The sequence below is a fragment of the Manis javanica genome, chromosome 2, assembly GCF_040802235.1.
Source record: "Manis javanica isolate MJ-LG chromosome 2, MJ_LKY, whole genome shotgun sequence".
NCBI lineage: Eukaryota > Metazoa > Chordata > Mammalia > Pholidota > Manidae > Manis > Manis javanica.
The window spans coordinates 54,093,627-54,117,772 of NC_133157.1; the positions used below are offsets into that span (position 1 = coordinate 54,093,627).

The following is a 24,146-nucleotide window of genomic DNA, read 5'->3' on the forward strand; positions in this document are numbered from 1 at the left end:
TCTTTGTCTATGATTGTTCTAAAAGCCATTTCACACGCGTTACTGAAGAAAGGTCATGTGCGTAGATGGAGACTGAAGTACACAAAGGTTGTCTCCATCTCCATCAAATAATTTCTGCCTGTATGTAAACACTCTATATTGACTCATTTAATATGCCTTCAGCCACATGCCTGGAGAGGTGACTTTGCTGGCTGCTACATTGTACCTCTCAACAGCATTTCCTCTAAAACCTCCAGTGAAGGTTTTGTCCAGTGCCATGTATTATGTATTATCGCAGGGCTATTTCTTGGCATGGAAAAAATGTAACAGGCTGGATTAAAATTAAATAATGAGTAGGCTTTCTCCTAGAGACGTGAATTAAAGAAAGATGCTCCTTTTTCACCAAATACGGAGGCCTCCAGTTGTATTTTCACAAAAGAATTTGACTGTCATGCATCGTGTGGAGTGCTGAATAATGGGTACTTGGCCCTCTGCTGCTGGCTGGTTTCAGAAGGAAGTCCCAGAATGTCTCAGAAATGACTTGGTCATCAGAACCTTTCCTTAGGCTTTGCTACTTTTCCCACACACCCCTATGGCTTTTGCCTGAGTAGAGTCTGCACTTACCCCACAGGCTGTCGTTAAAGGCAGTCCTGAAGCAAATCACAACAATAATGATATCAACGTGACACAGAGATGAAAACTCCACAAAAGAAGCCCCTTTCCTCCCCCATGAAAGCCTGAGGAGGAGCAGGCACACTGGAGAGCAAGACCTTGCAGGAATATCCAGGAACAACTCAGAGCCAGCTCTCGTGGGCCTGGGAAGGGAAGGAAGGACACACAGTACCCCTGGTACACCAACAGACCTTCTCAGAAAATACCAACTCCAAATTTAATTTCATTTGCTGGTCTATTTCCTTATGAATTCTTTCTTCCCTCTTAGTAACACATCGAATGAGAATTAAAATACTGTCTCAACTTTTCCAAGCAAAGTAAACCAAGCACCTAAAAAGAGGTTATTTTAGCTATGCCTATTGCAAACTTAATTCCCCCAAATAGATTCAGTCTTTTCAAGAAACTGAATTACAGTTTCTTAGGTCCTTCTCATGATACTGTAGCTGACATTCAGGCCTGAGACTTGGCCAGGGAAATAATCATTTCTTTTGCAGGGATGGGCACGTGACTGGGTGATTATTCCCCAGCAAATTAGAGGTTCCTTTGCATATAGGCCTGCTGTCTCTGATGGTGTTCCAGTGCCCCCTGAGGGCTTCTAAATGTAATAAAAGCAAACAAAAATGTGGCTTCAAATGAAATAATTCACTATGCAGGAGAAAAGCTGGATATGTGATTCAGAGGATCTCTGAAGTAAAGATTAACTGCCAGTCATCAGGAAACCCAAGTCATTTAAAGTAAGAGGTGTCACAAGCCAAAAGATGGAAGCCATAAACACATACAATATTAATAAAGCAATTACAGTAAGTGCTATAACATTCTGCTTTGCAAATCTCTTGCTACTTCAAGAAACATCTGTCTCCGCCACTAGAAATTACTGTTAAAAAAAACCAGAGCAAACCAAACAAGCTGTGCTTTGTGTTTTAGCTTTTCATTCAGTCTCCTGATCAGCCAGGCTGCTGCCCAAGTTCAGTACCAATTTCATAGCCTATTCCCTGGGTTGGCTTTCCAACCAATGTAGCCAATTGTGCTTATAGTAAGCAGAGGAGCAATTAGCTGATCTACTGCACTGTGCAAACTGCCTGAATCCAATCACACATGTCTCAAGAGGGTGAGCAGGAAATTAAAGTGACCAGATGAATCCTTATTTAATAGAAACTGGCTTGAGCCTTAGCTTCCCCAGATCCTGAAAGTTGCTGGGTTCCTTTTTAAAAAAAAAATAAATGATCATGCTTAATTACAATGTACTGGTGAGTTACTTTGTGACTGGTTAATAAAATTCAGATCTGTCTGGGAGAAGAAAGAGTCGTAGAGACCAACGAACATGTTTTCAGAAAACCTGTGACCTGTGTTCTCTCTGTATTTGGGTGGGAATGGCAGAGCCTCGCTGAAAGTCTCATGCTCTTCATTTTAGAATAGGGAATATAACTCTTCCCAGCTGTGTCAAAGGAGATCGGGCTGAACATGCTCGTGGAGATGCTGCGTGTGGGAGAGGGCTGCAGCAGTGGAGGCGTTCCCCACACACAAGCTGTTCGACGTTTTATTCTGGAATAGCACCTTGTTTCTTAAAAAGTAACTGAGAAGAAAGAAAACATGTCCATGTTATTATTGAACTCAAATAGGCCTTCCATTAAAAACAAAACAACAACAACATGATTCAGAAAAGAGAATGAAGGTTTGCTTCAATTGTAAAAAAGAAAATAAGGTGATCCAGTTCCTTAAATGGAAAATTATAAAAGATAAAATTTCAAAGGTCCTCTCACTTGGAATTGTAGATCTGAGTGAGTAGTTGAATTCAAGAACTGTTCACTCAAATATTTGTTAGAAACCCTTAGAATGTACCTAGATTCCTTTATGATACATCACAAAAGCCTGACGTAATTGGACACCAGTTCTCTCTTCTTACTATGTATCTTTTAAAATGGGCTCCCTTGTTTTATTCTCCTTCCCACTGACTTTGCTCAGTTAAACTTCACTTTTTTGCCTGATCTGCAGTGACTTTCTGAGTGATCTTTCTGCTCGTGGTCTCTTTCTTCTTTACTCTGTTCTCTAAATTGGTAACCAAATGTCTTTCTAAAATTCAGACCTGATGTGTCATTTCCCATATAAATCCTCTCAATGACCCCTTATCACTGATGGAATAAACCTCGGGCTCTTCAAGATGGTCTGCCAAGTCCTCATGATGTGGCCCTTGCCTAACTTTGGCTTCATGTGTCAAAACTGCACACATGGTGCTTTCCTTCCAGCCACATGGTGCTTTGGGGCCTGGTAATGTGTTTTTCCTTCAGCATGCTATTTCTTCTGCCTTCACTGCTGTCCACAAGACCAATCAGTTCTTACACTCCTCTGTCCAGCTTGCTAGATAACCCAGGATAGGGTCACTTCATTTTGTATATACTGGTGTTAGAGTACCATTCTCAGTATATGTGAGATGCAGCATTGGAACGTAGTGGAAACTTTGCTTTGTAATCAAACAAATCTTAAGTTCTACTTTATAGCCTGTGGCCTGTTATCTATACTTTTGAGTGCAGTTTTCCCTTTTTCCAAATAAGAGTAGGAAGACCCCAGTTTTGTAAAGATTAACAAATATGAAATTCCCAATACTGTAGTCTATTCATTATTCATGGTAGGAGCTTAATAAATGATAGCCACAAGGTATTATATCATAATTACTTTGTTAACTGAATTGTCTTCATTAACTTTAAACTCCTTAAGAAGAGGGAGTTATATCTTTTTTTTTTATTGTTCATGTTTGTGGTCTCAGCACCTAGCAAGTACCCAATATACAGCAAGTGTACAATAAAGATTTTCTCTAAGTATCAACAAATAAATAAAGGATACAGAATGATGAAATCTCTAAATCTTAGGACATTTGAGAATTTGAACTAAAATAGGATCAGAAATAATAACATTTATAGTTCTACAAATCTCAAGCATAATTAAAACATCATTCGATGTTCTGGTGTTTGAGCTTTCTATGCTGACAGATTGGCATGTCTGGTAGCTAGCTCTGTATCTTCCAAGAGGACAGACGACTATCGACAGGAAATTAAACTTTGTGTAGAGCTCGGCCCAGCATTGTCTACCTTCTTTCTCTGGTTGTTTGAAGGCTGACCCTGATACCTAAATGGCATTGCATTTTGACACTCTGGCGAGTCAGAGCATGTGAAGTGGGAAGTGGAAAGAGACGGAGATGACCAGGTAATTAGAGGCCAGCTGGAGGAGCAGCTTGAAGTTCATGGGTTACTTGGACATTATCCTGTAGGAGCTTCATTACTGGGTTTAAGTAGGGATGTGACAGAACCAGATGTCTGCTTTAAGAGCATTTTATATGGAGGATGTTTATAGGATGCTTCAGAAGGGAGTGAATCTAAACGGAGCATGAGTTAGGGGTTGGTCAGTAACAAGCAGACTAAGTGGCAAGTGAACTAAGCAGTGGTCAGGGCCAGCTTCAGGGGCCTATGGCGTGTGCAGTCACACAGGCCCTGCACTTAGGCCTCTGCTTGGTTTAATGCTCTGTTGTCACCTCTTGAACCTGTTACCAATTTTAGAAAAAGGGACCTTGCATTTTCATTTTGTGGTTGACCCTGCAAATTATTTAACTTGTCCTGGCAGAGATGGCAAGAGATGAATCATGATCAGGAGCACAAGCATTCTGCTCCTCTTTGCTTTTCTGTGTATGTGATCTCTTGGGTGTCCTCGGGTTAACCCCTGCCTGATCTGAGTGAGGAGTGGGCATTGGGGTGAGGGCAGTAGAAAAGATGTAAGAATTTTATTGCAGTAATATGAAAGGGAAGACTTACTAAGTATTCTCTGTCCTTTAATAAGGAAACTTTGAGGTATCATTCAGGTAATAGATACTCAGGATTTATTGAGAGTGGAAAGAATTTTCTGTATTCTTTTTTCTTTCTCTGATTGAAGAATAAAATCTTATTCTGTGCACAAAATAGGGGTAAAACTTGGCTATGGGAAGCCCAAAACCAGTTCCTTCTAGCCTGAGGACTGTGTCAGCCCGGTATTAAAGAGGAGCCTTCAAGAAACAGTGGCTTCCGGTGTTGAGGTTTCCGTGCTGGGTAAATGTCCACGTGGCCCCAAGAATGACAGAAGCGGAGGCAGCCATTTTAGCGGCTGAGCAGCTGCCAGTGTTCCTAGTGGGGGTGCTCGCTCTCTCCCGGTGCCCCACACAAGCACAACTCCTAAGCTTTGCTGCAGTATCTGACCTTGGAGCAGGAGAGAGAAAGCCACAATGCTGATTGCGGCTGGATTTCCTGACAGCCTGTTGGGATGGGTGCTTGGAGTCAATTTAAGTTAATAAAAGAAAATAAGGTGTGCTATTTCTATTACCTAAATAGAAGGTCACAAATTTGTACTTACTGTATATATTCATAAACTACTGCTTGGCACTAAAATGCTGGAAATATTAAGGCATGATCTTAATCCCAGAAACTAATTCCCTCATAGGAATAGTTTTAAGAGTATGAAATTGCAGATTATATTCATTCTTTACATATAAATTTAATAGGCCATTAAGTTATTTGGAGTTATACCACCACAGTATATGTGAACAATTACGTATTGTTAAAACTGTTACCTTTTGCAGTTCCTAACTGCCATAGCATGGGGGTTAGCATTATAATGCTTTTTCATATCTTTTAAACAATTTCCTTATTGTAACTTTCCCTTTCATCTTTGTATAACTAAGACTTATTTGTTTTTATGGGATCCTAAAGGAAAATATTTGTAAACTTCCAGCATTAGAAACAGACTTATTCCTACCTCCCTGACTGGTATGCGTATGTTTGGAAATACTAGGCTTGTGCAATTCTCAGTACTTGCAAAACTCAAGAACATAAACCCTTGTTGCAAAAAGAGTGTACCCACCACTTTTTCTCTATTAATTATTTTGTGCTTTTTCAATACTCTGTATAGAAGATTCTAACAGTAATTCCTGTCAGTCTTAATGTTCCCAGGTGCCCAAATGTTTGAATGGAGCCACTGCATCTGTTACAGACAATGCTAATATAATTAGGGCTAATATAAGATTGGCCTGTAAGCAGACATCTTTCTGATAGCTGGCCCGCCACTCTTGAAGCCTGCATTAGGACTTGATACCAGGTATTGTCTTTTTGTTATTTGTAATACCCCTGTTGGCATGTATGCACTAATATTAATATCTTTTGTTTTGATTTTAACTTTATTTCCCTGGTCATTGAAATAAAATAGGTTCACTCTAGAAAATTAGAAAATGCAAAAATCCTTAATGAACAATTAAAAATATTTCTTATAAGCTAATTTTTGATTTTGGACTGAGTTATTTGATTTTTTCCTGTAAACTCATAGATGTATATATATATTTGACATAATTTATATCCAGATTATATATGTAACTCCTATAAATCAGTAAGTAAGCCACAGACATTATAATGATTTCACATTTATTTAATTTTCACAACCCTATGGATTTTTGTGATTTTCAGTATTTTTTGATGAGAAAGTGGAGGCTCCGAGTAACTATTCCTAATGTCACATGGGAACTAAAGAGCAGAGGTAGTACTTAACCCGTGGCTGCTAAGTTCTTCATTCTTAACCAGGATACAACAGTGTCTTACTCTGAGCTTATGTCATATATGTTTTGTTGTCTTTTTCCCCATTAATCTTAGGATGATATAAACAATTGTTTCATTAAACATTTTCATAAATATTACCCGTAATGACTGTAACTGGATTTTTCACAATTCATTCATCAATTTTTTAAATAGTCTTTAAGCCATTCCCCAAACAGATCCAGTCTTATAAGCTTGCTGTTGATTTAATTATAATAAACTCAGTTATAGATTTCTCTGGGGGAAGAAATGTACTAGTTACTATGTTAAATTTTAACATAGGTCTTTTTCAGTACATCCTAGTTTCAGGAAATATTGCCATCTTGTGATGGAAGGAATACAGGAATCACAAATGGTTTAGTACTGGAGAAGCAAGGTGTATCTCTGTGCTTCCTGACAGTCCCAGCAGATGGCGCCTTCAACATGTTGGCTAACTCAGACTAGCTGGTAAGTGCTGCAGGGCCCTTTGAATCATGGTGATGTTGTAGACAGTATTCCCTAACTTTTGGAGTTTTTTATCACTTTAGATTTGGAAAGGTAAACGACAGTATCCTACAATCCAGATATTTAATTCACTGAAAACTGGGGAGGCGTTGGGACAAAGTGAATAGTAATATCTGGGAAGGCATGTCAGTGAATTGGTTTCTTCAGAATGCTACCCTGCCGTGGAACAAGATATTAGAGAGAAATGTGGGGCTATGACAATAATTAAGACTTGTTTTCATTTTCTGAACATTGAAACATTTCATATGAAAGAGACACAGGCAAGACTGAGAATAACCCAAGATTGAAAAGATTTAAAAAGTAACATATGCCAGGTGTTTTCTTCTGGTGGTTTCTTTTTCAAACATTCTGTACATATTATTGCAAATACGTAATTAGAGTGGATAGTGGAATAAGAGAGATGTGAATAAAATTAAATTGGTTTTTCATTTTCAATAATTTGAATATCCTGAATTAAAATAATGGCATACTATGCTTTTTTATCAAATCTAATCTATGGAAAATTCTTTAAAAGCTAACAGTTAAATGGTAATTAAGGTCTTTTTTTAAAAACAAAGCTTCCAAACCGTTTTGGGAGTTATGGTTTTACTTATTATAAATTTGTACATTTTTTCTAATGCCAGAATAAAGTCTTTCCCAGACTTGAATTATTAAGAAGTTATTTTATTTTATTCAAGGAAGAGTAGATTAAAATGGATTTCATGGTTTCCAAGATTTTCAAATAAATTCTGATCTGGCTTAAGTCTGTTATACATATTTTTCAGAGACAAGGCAATTTGGGGAAAACTTTAAAGATTAGAGAATGATAATTTCTTAGCAACAAGTAGATTTTACAAATTAACTATTAAAAAGCCTGCTTATTTATATTCAGTTCAGTCCCAATAAACTTCAAATAGGTTTTTTTTTGGTGGAAATTTATATAGAAAAGAAATGTACCTATAATGTAAATACAAATAATAGCCAAATTTATCCCAAAAAAGACCAAAGTTGGAAGACTTACACTACTTGATTTCAAGATTTACTATGAAACTATAGTAATTAAAACAATGTGGCAAGAATAATCAAATAGATCATTGGAACAGAACATGTACTGTTAATTAATTTTCAACACATATATACAGTCATTAAATTTTCAGGCAAAGCTGTTTAATGGAGAAAGGACAGTTTTCTCAACAGTACGGCCAGAACAACTAGATAAATTTGGGAGGAGGAAAATGAACATTGGCTCTTACACTTATGCAGAAAAAAATTCAAGATGGATTATACACCTAAACATAAAAGCTACAACTACAAATCTTTGGAAGAAAACAGTATATTTGCAACTTTGGGGCTGGGTAGATTTCTTGAGGGGGCATAAAAGTACTATACATAAAAGTTGAAAATTGGACATAATCAGAATTAAACTTGCAAACATCAAAAGACACTGTAGGAAATGAAAAATAAAGCCACAGAGGAAGAGAAAATATTTGCAACATATATTTGACAAACGATTTATATCCAGATTATATAAATAACTCCTATAAATCAATAAAAAAAAGGACAACATGATTTTTAAATGGGAAACTATCTTAAACATACATTTTATAAAGGAAGAGTCCTAAATGACCAATAAGTATATAACAAGATGCTCAGCATTAATGGTCATCAAAGGATCACAAATTAAAACCAGAATGAGATGCCATATGTATTAGAGTGGCTAAAACTTTAAAAACTGACAATAACCAGGATTGGCAAGGATGCAGAGCAACTGGAACTCCCTTATATACTGGAAGGAGGTGTAAAATTGTCCAACTCGGTCAAATAGTGTCCCCCCAAATTCATGTCTACTTGGACTCTCAAATGGGACTTGATTTAGAAATAGGGTATTTGTGGGAGTAATCAAGTTAAAATGAGATAATAGTGGACTAGGATGGGTCCTAAATCCAATGTCTTGTGTCCTTACAAGAGGAGGGAAACTGACACACACAGACACATGAGGCATACAGGGAAGAAGCCCACAGGAAGACATGCAGAGATTGGAGTTAACGTTGCCCCAAGCCAAAGAACACCAAGAATTGCCACCAACCGCTAGAAGATGGAAGAGGCAAGGAAGGATTCTTCCCTGGGGCCTTTAGAGGGAGATTGGCCATGACCACATCTTGGTATCACACTACCTGATTTCAGAAGTTCTGGACTCCTGAGCTCTGAGAGAATACAGCCCTGCTGTTTTAATCCACGCAGTTTGTAGTGCTTTGTTAAGGCAGTCCTAGGAAACTAATGCAACCACTTTAGGAAACTGGCAGTTTCTTGTAACCATATGTATGACACTTACGTGTAACACCTACCTTAAGAGCCAGCAATTTCATTCCTAGGTATTTTTCCAAAAGCAGTGAAAGCATATATCCACAATAATATGGACATAAATAAAATGAATAGCCTAATTTAAGGATATGCATGTCAGCTTTGATTATAGTCCAAACTGGAAACAAATTGAATATCCAAGTGGGAATGAATTAAATATTGTGTTTCTTTCACAGAGTTGAATACTATTCAGCAATAAAAAGGAATAAACTGCATACACACACTACAGCATGGATCACCATCAAAACAAAAGCAGCAAAAGAAGCTAGACACTAAAAGGGCATTTATACTGTGTAAGTCCATTTATATAAGGGTCAAGGTCAGATAGAAGTATTTTCAGGTCATAAAAATCCGATCAGTGAGGAGAGGGGCTGAGGAGAGAAGACTTAAGGTACTATCTCAGGCATTGGAAAAAATCTCTATCTTGGCTGTGGTGGTATTTACATTAGTATATATACATTTGTCAAAACTCAGACTATTTAAATGGATGCATTTCATTAAATGAAAATTACATCTCAGCAAAATTGTTTATAAACAAATACAAATCTTGAAGCATTTCACCATGATTAATATTTGCCTCAACTGAAAAATAAAGAAAATCCTAGTTCAACTTAATAAAATCTTTATCCCTTTTCTATTTTGAAACCATATTACCAGCTTTCTGAACTCACTTTTAATCCTTAGCAAGTAGGTGATTTTCAAGTAATTCATTTTTGTTCTGTTTTCCAATCTACTTTGAAGATATATGGATGCCTTATTCCCTGCAAGAGTCTTCTTCTTCTGCATATGTTGGCAAAGCCTTACATCTCAATCTCCTTAACTGGGAGGATTCTAATAACATATCAGGACATAATTTGCTCTGTTGGCTATTTTGTTTAGGAAGGAATAGGTCACTTGCAGAGGCCAATCAAGTGCAAAATAAAGAGACCTATCCCTCAAACTAAGAATGTACAGCTTTAAACAGCATTCAATATGTTTTTAGATGTCTTTTTCAGATGGGAGGAATATATAAAAAAATTAGGCCTGTCTGAGAACAAAGAACATACCAGCTTCAGATGGGCAGTAACCAGTCCTGATCTGACAGCTTCTTGGCAAGTATTATATCTATCAAGTGTGACTGGATAGAAAGGACGTCCTGAGGGGAAACAGCCAAAAAGTGGGGGCAGGAAGCGGAGAAAGGGAAGCACCTGGAAGGGCATAGGGAATCCACAATGCCCAGCTGCTTCAGTGTTTATGGTGCAGTGTCAGCGCCATCATGTGGTCATCAGTGGAACTACAGCGGAAGAAGAGCGTCCTTTCCCAGAATGTTTGAAGAATAATAGAATAAACTGAAGTGGTCCGAGGGGTCTGAGAAACCTTGAGAAGGATATCACCCTATAATTCTTTTCCATCTAAACCCTAAAGGGATTCTTGAAATTTCAATTAGTAATGTATCTGGAGTCATTCATGGAATATTTATTGAACACTATGTGCCAGACTCTGTACTAAGTAGTAGAAGAACAGGTATTGTGGTCTAGTAGGGCAGTTGACCTGTGAACAAATATTAGAGAAGTCTCATAAATATGCTAACGCCGGAATGAAAGGGAAACTACCACCACAGGAGCCAAAGGGGAGTGTTTAATATTTGCCAAAGATTCCATCATGTCCCCTTCTCAGTGCTGTAATCCATTGCTGCCATGCAAGCTGGTCTTGATCCTGTTACCTGTATCACGTTCCATACCCTCTTTATAACCTGGCTATAATTATTCATTGGTTGATTGATTCAGTAATTATTTACTGAGAAACTACTATGTTCCAGACAGTATTTTAAGTGCTGGGAGGTATAGACACAGAGGGGAAAGACAGAAAATACTTATTTTTTCATTAAGCTTTTGTGTAGAAAGTGAACCATCAAGAAAAAAGTTATCTATGTTCTATATATACACATATATTAAAAAACATAAGCTGTTTTCTTATTTTTCCTGTTTATTTTTGTTGTTTTTACTTTCTATTTCCTACCTGTGTTGTCCCTTCCCCACCTATTAGATTGTAAATAATTATTTCAAACTATTTCAAATCAGTTTGTGATTTTAAATCATTATGACTTCCTCAAGGTTTCTGGGTAATTTACTTAACTTCCCATTGCTCAGAATGCACTTGAGTCTCATTTCTTAGTTGATCCATGAAGTAGGAATTTGGGGTAAGACCTCTAATTTTGGCCCTTTTAATGTTGCATTTACCAGACTGACTTCCCAGTCTCAGTTTCTCCTGGTTGCTTTAGGGTCGTGTGTATAATTAACATGAACAATCTCAGAATTTTAAAATCAAAATAGCCGACACTAGCAAGTTGGCAGCATACATGTGTCTGCACCCTGGCCCTGGGCTCGCCTTGGCAGCTGCGAGCGAGCGCTACTGCGGCCTCTGCCCCAGAATGGCACCAGGAGCCATGGCAGGCAAGAGGGACTCTCCTCGTGACCTAAAATGAGAAAAATTTGAATGATCAGACTGAGCTCACTAACAAGCTAGAAAAAGATGGGGCCTCAATTAACAGAGTATATTTAACAATTTTTCAAAAAATAACCCCGTATTATGGTTAGGCTGTCACTAGACCATGAACGCATCTCATCCTGTGTTAGGTTTATTCGCTTAGGCCTTTGTTCCTGTGTGCTGAGCCTTTATAGTTGGTATTTATCATGAGGTCTTCTTCCCCTACTGAAACAAATTTGGTAAGTGCTCCTTCAATACTGCCTGTGCTAAATCACTGCAGACTTCCTGTAGAGGAGTAGGGGCCAGGAAGCCCCGAGTTTCCCAGTAAGTTTCAGACTCAACTGCTTCCCCACCTAATTAACGAGCCCAGTGCTCCATGCTTGCAAGCATATCAGCTTCCTTTGGAAGATCCCGGAAAGAACCTTCCATTCAAATTTGCAGGGAGGTTTTATAAAAACCTGGAGCTAAATAGAGATAATGTGTCATTTCATATAAAATACAACTGTGAATTGCTGTGGCAACTTTCTTTTAGCTCCAGGTTTTTCAAACATTAAAACACCAGACCATCTTTAGGCTCTTTAATAATACAAAGGAAAATGCTTTCAATTCGCAGTATCATTTGGGAGGAAAGAAACAAACATAATCTTGGATAACAAAACCAGCTTGTGACCAACAATTGAAAATATTCTCTGCCTAAATCTATGCTTCTGTGACCTGCTTGCAGATGCTAAAAAATCTATACCTGTATGTACATTTGATAGCAAGTTGAAATATTAAAAACTCATTATATGTATCTCTGACAGTCCTTGAAAGACACAAATCTAATCTGTATGTGCTTCTCCATAGAACAGTTACATTTCAGCAGAATTAAAAAAAAATGTTATTGGTCTGTTAGGAAAAGTTCAGTCAAGGAACTGAATCCTCATTTCAAATACATAGTCAAACTATTTTTCAGACATTAAAAAAAATCACCCAGAAAGCATGCCTTGCAATTTTACTTTAGTTTTTCATTTAAGACGTGTGATCTGACAGTTTTCCCTCTGTAAAGAGAAACTGCCCTTCTCACCTGAGCTCGTAATCTTCAGGGCATCAACTGCTTCCAGAGAAGCATTGGCCGTTGACCTGATGAGCCTCCTCGCCATACAGCAGAGTAGGATGCCCTGACAGGACGATCCTTTCCTTCGTGAAGGGCTTTGAGAGACAGGCTGGATTAACGGGCATGAAGTTTTAAAGTAGACGTTCACAATCAGCTTCACTGAACTGCATTAATAATCTCCACAGTTTTGTTGCAGCAATAACTGGTGAACATTTGTGATGTATAAGAGGTAGATTTTCCTATTAAATATGGTTAATATTCTTGTAATCATATAATCTTGGAGAACTTATTTTTTTTAAATTTCCCAAACCCTAACCATGGTGTGTCTGATGAAGATCCTCAGTAATGTAAATAGCTGTGACAGAATCTTCAGAATAAAGTGACATTTTCTTCACTCTTCACTCTGAACCTCCAAGTTGATCCTTATTTAACAGTCTTAAATTGTCCTAGAAATTACTTCAAAATCTACAATAGACCTATAATGTTACTGAAGTGGTATAATTAATCAACTACCTATAATACTTTTGTACATAAGGCAACAATATAGTATATTGGGTATTTACTATGCAGTTTTTCTGAGCTTGGATTGAAAATCAAAATATAAATTACATAGCAGTATGCATTATTAACTCATTCTCATGAAGAAAAAGAAGGCTTGAATAATTAAATGCTGAGAGTAGAGTTATTTGAAGATTATGTTCAAGTTCATTGCTTTAAAAAAGCCTGTCATCTATGTCATTTAATAGCAATAACAACACCAATAAAAATAATAACTGGGTCCTCAGACACACTGTGCCAGGCACCTCCCTGTGCTTATTTAACCCTTCCAACAATGTTATGATGTTGGTATTATTATTATTATCCCCATTTTATAGAGGAGGAAAGGGAGTCACAGAACATAGAATTAACTTTCAGAGTCACATGCTGTGTGGAGGCTGGACAACGTGTTGGAAACTCTTGACTTCTGTGCTAACCTAATTCTTTCTACAATTTTTAATCCTAGGTCTGAAATCTCCCTTCAGCTTCACATCAGGCTACAAGAACATCTCTTCCTGAGTAAGTCACTAGATCATCAAACTCAGTTGTTCCAGATGGAATGGAGAATCTGCTCCCAGGTACCTGCTGCCTCTGCCCTTCACTGCTAATTGTGTACCTAATCTTCCCAATTCTGGAAAAAGATGCCCTTGTGGTCCACTCTTCTTTCCCAGCCAGTCCCCATGTCCTACCTGTGAAACAGCTTTAGACTCTTTCCTCTTTCCTAGTCCCTTTGCCCCATTCTGTGTGTTTTTCACCTGGACTTCTGAAATCGACCTCGAATGGCTCTACCTATCTTCTTTCTCTTTCTTTTCCAATTAATCCTACACACTAATACTTCATGCAACTTACTAAAACATACTTCAAATCATGCCTACTGAGAAGACCTAATAGCTTGCCTAAAAAATGTTTCCACTGAAACACTGAAGTTTCCACTCTAGGCCATTCATACCATGACCTCAACTTGGTTTCTATCCTCATTGCTATTTCATCTTTCTATCCTTGCCTAGCCTTTGCTTATAAAAACGTTGTTTAATTTTCTTTTGTTATTTCTGATCCACCACACCAATACCAACCATATCTTCCAACTCACTGTTTAGTGCTTTTCCTGTGTTCCACATGAGAGACCCACTTGTTTAGCAGTTACTTTTCTTAATTTTTCGTCTCTTTCTCTTTCTCTTCATCCCCTTTACTATTTCTTGATTCAAACATTTTTGCTTAGGTATAATGATAGTTTACCAACTAGTCTCCCAAGATCTGTATTCCCCTTCATTGAGCCCACTTAGCATTATCACTGTCAGGGTAACAGTGTCAAAACACATATTTTTACCTTGTAAATTTCCTATTCAAAAACTAAAATGGTTTCCTGTTTACCACACATCAAACTCCAAACAGGTTGATGCATGGCAAAACTACAGGGAGCTCCATTCAGATTTTATTCTATTCGCATCTTCAGACTTCTTAGTGTGGCATTCAACAGTGTTCTGAGGACCAACAGTGAAAATGTTGTTATATTACAACCCACCCCTCCATTCCCCAACCCCTACCACCAAAATAGAGACCATCATGTTCAGGCACGATGGGGAAGTATTGAGTTAAATGGCTTACTCTACTTTAGGATTTTCAAGTGTCTTTAATACGCTAATGGCTTTTCTGAATCTCCAAAATGAATCTCTATGGAGAGGTATTTTTTCCCCCTTCTCTCTCACTCTTCAGTGTTTCCCAGGACATCAGAGTTCTCCAGTTAGAACTGGGAAATCCGTCATGTACATTCTCTGTACCAGTCATTGCCACAGTTCAAATACCACCTCCTCAGAAAAGCCTTCCCTGACTGTCTTGGTTGAGGCTGCCCTCCCACCCCTATGCCGTCATTCACTTTAATTTTCTTCACAATACTTATCAAAATTTGGTGTGATGCTTATTGTTTACTCAGTACTTGCTTGTTGCTGTTTTCCTCTAGGATGTAAGATCCAAGGGAAGAGGTGTTTTATCTCAGGTATTACTATTTTTACTCAGGGTAGTGCCTGGTACTCTTAAGAGAGGTTTTTATTTTAATTTTTTGGAAGGAAATTGTGTCCTTACTAAGAGCTCTGCATGTACCCATCTCCATGTCTCTCATCCTACCTAACTGAATTTAGGCTTATGTTATAAAACTGAAATAAAAGTTTCCCCATCTCACAAGTTTTTCCTGATGGCTCTTACTCTGCTGAATTCTATAATGGTAGTTTCTGAACAACTCAATTTATTTTGAACAGTTAATTTTTTACATAGAAGTGTCACTTTATTCCCCCAATCATAGTGTATTCACCTTGTGGCCAGTATTTGTGCCATGTCTCTGAGTGTCTCTGAGGATCTGGTAGACAGGGCTTCTCAGGTAACCAGTAAATATCTATTATTTAAGAAATAGTTATTCCCATTCTACTCCCTCAAAGGAGATATGCCATGCTCATAACTGCAGTAGTTGGGTGGGCTTCATCCTAGCAGGAGGTATAATCCATGCTGGAAGGGAGGTAGATAGCAGGCGTCTGTAGCAGGAGAATCTTTGGGACTTGCATCTGGCTCTCCTGTGTTCACTGCTCTCTAACATTTACACATGTTTGGTAAGCCTTCCCTGCCAGGAGCTATGTAGGACAGAAATGGGGGAAAGTCTCTTTTCTGGCCTGCAGAAAAGGAATTGAAATCATATGATCAGTCATGGAAGGAAGGAATATGATTTTTCAGGGGAGTAAAGGAAAATTTGCCTCCTCTCAGTTTGCAAAAACATAGTTTATACTTACATAGCAGTTGTCAATGTATGTGATATGCTGTCTAGGGAACATGTTTTCTTACAAAATGCTTAATTTACTGTATTTCAAGATGTTTCCACACATAATATTTCATATACAACACAATAGAAGGAACATATGGAAGATGTAACTGAATAAGTAGTTTGGCTGGTGGCTGAGAGATTAACATTAAATATAACAGTGGATTCTGTTTGCTGGAGATGGTATACATTCTTACCTTTAAAATTCTTACTCTCAGAAATAGCTATAATTGGAAGGAGTGGGGATGAAAAAGTGTAGTGAGGAGGTGAAGAGGGGAGTTTGGTGTCAAAGGTACAGTGTGACTGAAAATTCTCATCTCATGTATACAAGGTCTTAAATTCAGCAGAGACAGGGAAACCTCTCTGGCATCAGGACCTTGGATTGAGATGGCGCTTCCTGTAACAAATCAATAGCCACATGCATCTTTATGTAAGCCACTTAAATATTAATCCATCTTTAAAATCATTGCAGCTATTCCATTTCTTCCTTTTGTTTAGAAATAAGATGTTCCCTGCTGAGACAGGTTAAAATATTGGCTCTCCATCTCAAATGATGTGGATTAGGAGCATCTGGAGAACCTACTCTTGCTTGTTATTAATGGAAAGCTTGGAAGGCTTAGTGATTTACAAGTTCTGTGAATTAAAAAAATTTTTTTTCCTTGCTAGACTTTTATTTCATTTGGAACATTCATACAATGACATCATATGACATATATGAAACTTCTAATGAAATAAGCCAATGTATCTGCAGCATGTCAGATCACATAACCACATCTGCATGATTTGGGGCAGACACCACTCAAGTTGCTGGATCTTCTGGAATGCTGTCAGGGTGCTAATTTCCAGCTTGTCTCAGGCCATCCTGTTTCAGCCTAGATTGAAACCACCCACAGGTGGGTTCTGCTGCACTCTAGTGCTTTAGGTGCTTTGTGAAATAAGTATTGGATCATCAAGTACACTTGAGAAATTGCAGAAATCTTAATCTCCTTTTTGGAAACTCACAAGGCTGATTAGCAAATCAAGACTTTGAGAAGTCCTGTAACTCCACAAAACTGGTTCTGGCCTGCTCCCTTCAACCTAAGTTCCTCTCCCTTGTTTCTATGTCACTTTCTCATCTCTGACTAACTAACCTTCTTGTGATTTCTCAGACACCACACCAGGCTCTCTGCACACACTGTTCCTCAGCCTAAAACATTTCCCTTCTCTCCAGGACACCTACATGGCTTTCTCTCTTATTTCCTGTAAGTCTTTTCTTAAATACTATCTTAATGAGGCCTTCATTGATTACCTTTTTTAAACTTGCAAATATCTCCTCCTGGCACTTTCTATTGACATTTCCAGCTTTATATTTCTCTGTCACACTTATTTCTCTTACCACAATAATGCTGCGTTTAACAGACAATCTCAACTCCTCATGATATGCAGCCATGAAGATATATTTAGTTTCAAACATGTAAAGCTTATCTGATCTGTCCTGGATTCACTCCTGTGTCTATAGTCGTCCTGGGTCACCTAGGCAGTTCTAGTAATATGGGCTAGGCTTGTTCGCATGTCTGCGTGCATCCTGAGTGTTGGCCAGTCTAGGAGAGCCCCACTGAGATGACTGTCATGTCTTGGCTCTGCTGCATGTGTCTCTCATCTTTGAGCAAGCTAGCAGAGGCACAGTCTTCTGACAGTCACAGGGCAGCAAGAGCCAGTCTGCTAAATGCCCTGTTGGCCCAAGTATAGGATAAGAGTTAGCAAGCACTACAGTTTTACACAGCAAAAGATGTGTATACAGAAACAGGTAAACAATGTGGGCCACTTTTACAAACTATCATATATAACAGACATGACTAAATTTTTCCCCCTCTCCTAGAATATAAGCAACATGAGGACATAGATTTTTCTTTACTACTTTGTCTTTATCCTTACTCCACCTAGATCTGTGTCTAGGATATAGAAGGTACTCAATAAATATTTGTTGAATGAATGGATACATAAATACAAACCCATCTAACTTTGTTTACCTCAATACTTTCAAATTTACTTTTCAGTTGATCCCATTTTTAGTGCAAAGCCAAACAGAAGCTCATCTGAAGCCAGACTCTTTAGATATCTCATACCTTTCTTATGGAGAATGTTAAGTCCAGTAATTAATGGTCAATTGTGATTTTTACTGATAGAAAAACCTATTGGTATTTATTTTGCCTTCTTTCATTCATCTAACTAAGGTTCAGTGAATGACTTTGATGTACCGGCCTTGGATCAGAGGCTAGTGGTGATAAGGAGCAAGAACATTGCTTCTGCCTCTGGGAAGTCTCAGCTGATTTGAAGAGAACAGTCCATAAAGCAAAACTTCAAATGTACCACAAGATACTAGAATAGAACATTCTGACTTTGACTTCCATGTCTGCTTAGACTGATAATTACTCTCCTAATACAGCATGTTTATTTCCAACATTTCTGTTCATACCACCAAGTCTCTTCACCCATCCATGCATTCACCCTTAATTTCTGAATTTTTCTTATGTTCCTTCTGAATCCTGCCTATCTTTCAAGTCTGACCAGCAGTGGAACATTCTTTGACTGACTTTGCTTCCAATGTCCCCCTGAGTTATCTGAATTCTATAGCATTTACTGTTTGTATCATATTAATGTATAATGGCTGGAAACACCTATTCTTTTTTTATAGGCTTTTTAACTCCCCTGCTTACCTTTCATGTGTGGATGTTTTATCTTTGTAAAGAATTAACCATATTAAGAACAGAGATTTTGTTTTTTTTCTGGAATTGCTAAAAATAATGTTTACCATAATAGATGCTCAGAAGGATTAGTTAGAAGGTCATACTGAAAACTGAAAATTTTAATCTCCGTTCATTACCCAGTTATGGTTAAGTTTGCTAATGCATATGTGGGCTGTTGACTGGTGGTACAGAAAAATTTTTACTTAGGACTGGTATTAATATGCCATCCCACTTTATCTTGGAAGCCTGTTACTACTTTATTAAAAACTGCAACCTCAAACCAGAATTTTTAACAAGCTAAAATAAAACTGACAAATTTTAAGAGAGTTTGGAAATTAATAACAGGAAATTTTAAATCGCTAAACTATAAATGCAGAGGAAGAAAAGAGATTTCTCTATCAGCAATGAAAATGTTGAAAAAAAAGAATAAAGAAAAAGCAAAGAAAAAGATATATTACTTGCTGTTCTATGGCTCCAGGGGAGAACAGAGGAACATTTATTGTCATTCAATTCATTTTGCAGTTTCTACACACCTGCATATCTTATTCACCAACCCACTAAAACTGCTCTTCAGGGGTAAATTCTGCTTAACATGACATTTGATGTGTAGGAATCCCCTCAGATAAACCACAAAACTAACAAGTCAATTCATTTAAGTAAAAAAAGAATCCAAATCATACAATTGAGTTGAATGCCTCTGAAAATGACAAAAAGCAGCTTAGCAAATATTCTAAGGATTTGCTGATCAAACTTTACTACAAGTCATAAGAATGATGATAAGAAAAGGGAAAATTTTTAGTTTACTCATAGTCATAGTAATTAATTCATAATAATCCATTCAGCTCTTTATTAAAGACTGTGTCTTAGTATATTTCTGGGCAGGTGTTAGGCTATAGGCCATTCCAAAATCCTTTTTCTTTAGTTCTGTAGTCTCTAAGAAACTTCTTACACTCATTCATGGGTCTGTCATATTAGGGAGCAGATTATGTGTAGAGCTGACAGACTAAATGATTGCTTATGAACCTATTTCCCATTTTCAGTGAATACATTTGGTTGGAGGTCTCACTGGCATTTATATGGTCTGAATCATCAATCTGTAAGCCTTATCCTTTTGGAATGAGCTGAATATGGATGTCTCCCACATGCTTACTTGAGAATACTGCTTCTAGACTCAGTGGTCTCATAAAGGTAAGAGTTCTGACCTGAAATTAATTGTGTAAACCTCAAAGAACTGGTGTCAGCTACAAACATAAGCAAACACACACATATGCTAGAATACATATAATTTTTTAAAAGATGCTAATTTTGCCATATTAAGCTTTAGTCTTATTCATTCTCAGATTTTCCCTTCCTTTGTCCTATATGTAGATGAGGAAAAATATTGAGTTATTTGATTACATTAAAAATCAGTCCAGTCATAGCTAATGCAATAAGACAAGAAAAGGAAAGTGTGCAGATAGAGAGGGAAGATAAAAAGTTGTCTCTGTTCTCAGGTAACATGGCCATCTATGTAGAATATTTGAAAGAATTGATAAAATAATTCCTGGAACTAATGAATGGTAATAGCAATGTTGGAGGATACAAGGTTAATGTACAAAAGCCAATCTCTTTTCTATGCACTATAAATGAACAAGTGGAAGTTGAAATTGAAAACACAATACGATTACATTAGCATTCCCTCAAAATGAAATACTTAGGTTATAAATCTAACAGCATATGTGTAAGAGTTATATGAGGAAAACTACAAAACTGATGAATGAAATCAAAGAACTAAATAAATGGGGAGATCTTATATGTTCATGGATAGGAAAACTCAATATTTTTAAGATGTAATTTTGTTCTAACTTGATTATAGATTGAATGCAATCTCAGGAAGTTATTTTGTGGATATTGACAAACTGATTTCAACATTTATATGAAGAGGTAAAAGACGCAGAATAGCCAACACCATATTGGAGAACAACAAAGTTGGAGGACTTGTACTACCTGATTTCAGGATTTACTATAAAGCTATACTAATCAAAGTATTGGTGAAAGAATAGACAACTAGATCAATGAAATAAATAGGGAGCCCAGAAATAAACCCTCATAAATATAATCATCCTATCTTTGACAAAGGAGAAAAAGCAATAATACAATGGAGAAAAGATAGTCTCTTCAGCAAATGGTCATGGAACAATTAGTCATCCATATGAGAAAAATGAATCTAAATACAGATATTACAGTCTTCACAAAAATTAAATTAAAATTGTTCATAGATCTGTGAATGTAAATGTAAAAAACAAAACTCTGTAACTCACCAGAGATAACATAGGAGAAAACCAGAAAACCTAGATGACATTGGGTATAGCAATGACTTTTTAAATTATAACACCAAAGGCATGATACATGAAAGAAATAATTAATAAACTGGACTTCATTAAGATGGAAAACATCTGATCTGTGAAAGACAATATTAAGAGAATGAGAAGATAAGACACAGACTGGAAGAAAATATTTGCAAAAGGCACATCTGACAGGATTGTTATCCAAAATACACAAAGAATTCTTAAAACTTGACAATAAGAAAGCAAACAACCTCATTAAGAAATGGGCTAAAGACCTTAATAGACACCTCACCAAAGAAGATTTACAGATGGCAAATAAGTATATGAAAAAATGCTCCACATCATAACATCAGAGAAATACAGATTAATGGAATACCACTCCATGCCTATTACTATAGCCAGAATCTGGAACATTGAGAACACCAAATGCTAGTGAGGACATGGAGCAACAGAACTCTTGCTCACTGCTGGTGGGATTGCAAAATAGTATAGCCACTTCAGAAGACAGTTTGGACAGTATGTTTTGCAAAGACAAGATATCTTAAAAACTGAATATATTCTTACCATACAGTGTGGTAATTGTGCTCCTTGGTGAGCACTTATGTCCATACAAAAGAGGTGAGAACTTATGTCCATACAAAAACCTGCAAATGGGTGTTTGTAGCAGCTTTATTCATAATTGCCAAAACTTGGAAATGAGAAGGACGTCCTTCATTAGAGGAATGGATAAGCTGTGATACATCTAGACAATGGATTATTATTCAGCAATAAAAGCAAATGAGTTATCAAGCCATGAAGAGGCATAGAGGAACCTGAAATGCATATTACTAAGTGAAAAAAGACAATCTGAAAAGGCTACATACTGTATGATTTCAATTACACGACATTGTAGAAAAGCAAAATTGTAAGGACAGCACACAGATCAGTAGGGTCCAGGGGTTGGGGGGCAGAGACAGTTGGAGCACAGAGGATTTTTGGGGCTCTGAAAATATGTATGATGCCATAATCTCATAGGGATATTAGGCATCCCTAATCACAGTTGCCCTAAGGCACATTTTGAATGTCATGGATTATTTACTAACTGTAAGGTTTCCTAACAGTGACCTGATACCCACTTTGAAAAGGAAACAAATTTAGGAACTTGAAATTTTCAGAACAAAAAAATATATATCTGTTGTCTAATCCAAATTTTCTTTCCTTCAGTAAGAATCTTAAACTACAGTCTTCCTTTGACTTGTTCTTAACATCAGTCTTTGTTGAAGTTTCTAAATTGGAGAGAAAAGTAAAAATATTGTTTGGAAAAATTTATTTTTTCAAAGAATTTTTCATGCTTTCCTCATGAAATATATTTATAACTAACATGTAAATGCCATAGTTTAATCTTAAGTACTGTCTTTCGTGTGAGGATGTGAGCATGCTTAACTAACAATAGTTAGGCTTCAGGTGTCATATATTTTATGCTCAATTTAGAGGCAGGCAAACAGAGATGTTGTAAGTAATGGAGACCTCCGACTAGGCACCATCTAGACTTGATGGCAGATACTCCATGCTGAGGGCCTGGGACAACTCTTGTGCATAGAAAACTAACCAACTTCCCTAGAATGATTGTCTCTGCTTTCAGGGAGCAAAAGAATGTCCTGGGAAAATTTGAGAGGATTTAAACAAAAAGAATGGAAGCATTTTATGGAAGAGGCTCATGAGTCTCTTGGGAAAACAAAGTTTTAAAAAGTCCAAACTGTAAAATAGCAGACAAAAGCATGTGTAAAGTATACAGAGGAAATGCCATAAACATGTTTAAAATTTAATTACCAGTTCAGTATATGTGACATTAACACCCTTCCATCTCCTGCCTATACCTCTTTGAAAATGAGGTAGGAAAGAGAAAGCAGCAGGCATGAATCAGAGATATTTTCTGGAAGATACAGAAGAAAAAGACTTGTTTGAGCCAAGTGTCTATAATTTCTGCTTTGCTTAGAAACAAGAAAGCAATTTTTCCAAAAATCACTTTACTGATAAGCCCACACTTTGTTTCTTTTTTAAATACACGATTTAAATCTTTAAATGACAGCCTGTCAGGAATGTTGAAGTATTTTGGAATACCTAACTGCTTCCAGCTGCTATCATAATTTAAAATTTTTTCTTGAAGGGGATTTCCAGCCTCTTGGCAGTAACAAAATAGAATTTCTCTGTTTTATTTTTTCTCTTGTTTCTGTTTCTATTATTGGATTTCACAATGCATCATATGATTTACTTTGGAGTGACAATAAAATACATTCATTTAGAAATTTATATTACTTCTTAATTATTTATTAAAAGTATATTTTTACATTAGTTTGGTAGTGTTCAAGTTAGTAGAGAATGATACATTAAGTACATTGTTCCCCTAATGGAGCTAGAAAATTGGAACTAGAAAGAATGTTTTCTTTTTTGCCATAGGATGTCATATATAGAGATAGAGATTAACCTGGGGTTCGAAATCAGATGACTTGCCTTGGCCCAGCAGATGTCCAAGTTCTGTTCTTGTGTTGTCCAGAAATAAAAGTGTTCCCAAATTTCTGGAGGTGGTATGTAGAAAATGAAGGAAAGAAGTATGATTCAGTAAATTCCCTCTAACCCAGGTCCTCAAACTCTAATTAGTAAACCTGTAGACTGAAGTTAGAATTGGACACAAGATTAGAGAATTGTCTCCAATGTGTCTCTACCAAATTAGAGGTAACAGCTATAGCTCTTCTTAGCCCCACTTCCTTAAGAGAGAATCTGCAAAGCATATGATTCTGAGCTTTTCCTATTGATCTAAGCTGCCTGTACAGGTAGCAAATACCAGACACAAAGGATGGGTTAGAATGTCTCTCTCATGGATTTTGGAATAAGGCCATTGAGAGAATGAATCAGTAATCTGTAGGAAACTGAGGTGGAAAATTATGTAGTCCCTAAAATGAAGTCTGCCATTTGGGATTGACTCTGATGCTGAGCAAAGAAGTCAGTCCACAAAAGAGGAAATACCCTAGGAAGAGTAGAGAAAAGAGACATTGCAATCAGAGGGACAGAGAAACAGAGACTGTTCTAAAGATGTTCTTGACTGCCTATTATTTTCTA

The 24,146-nt window shown here is 37.1% G+C and overlaps 1 long non-coding RNA gene across 1 annotated transcript in view; it reads left to right on the top strand.

Moving 5' to 3' along the window:
• LOC108408675 (uncharacterized) overlaps positions 1-24,146 on the top strand; it is a 51,988-nt gene that overhangs the window by 18,534 nt on the left and 9,308 nt on the right. The window contains exons 4-8 of the long non-coding RNA XR_012127723.1: positions 5,619-5,763; positions 6,534-6,698; positions 9,272-9,388; positions 13,661-13,772; positions 19,764-19,911. This is a non-coding gene — a long non-coding RNA (uncharacterized lncRNA). The remainder of the gene's footprint in view (positions 1-5,618; positions 5,764-6,533; positions 6,699-9,271; positions 9,389-13,660; positions 13,773-19,763; positions 19,912-24,146) is intronic.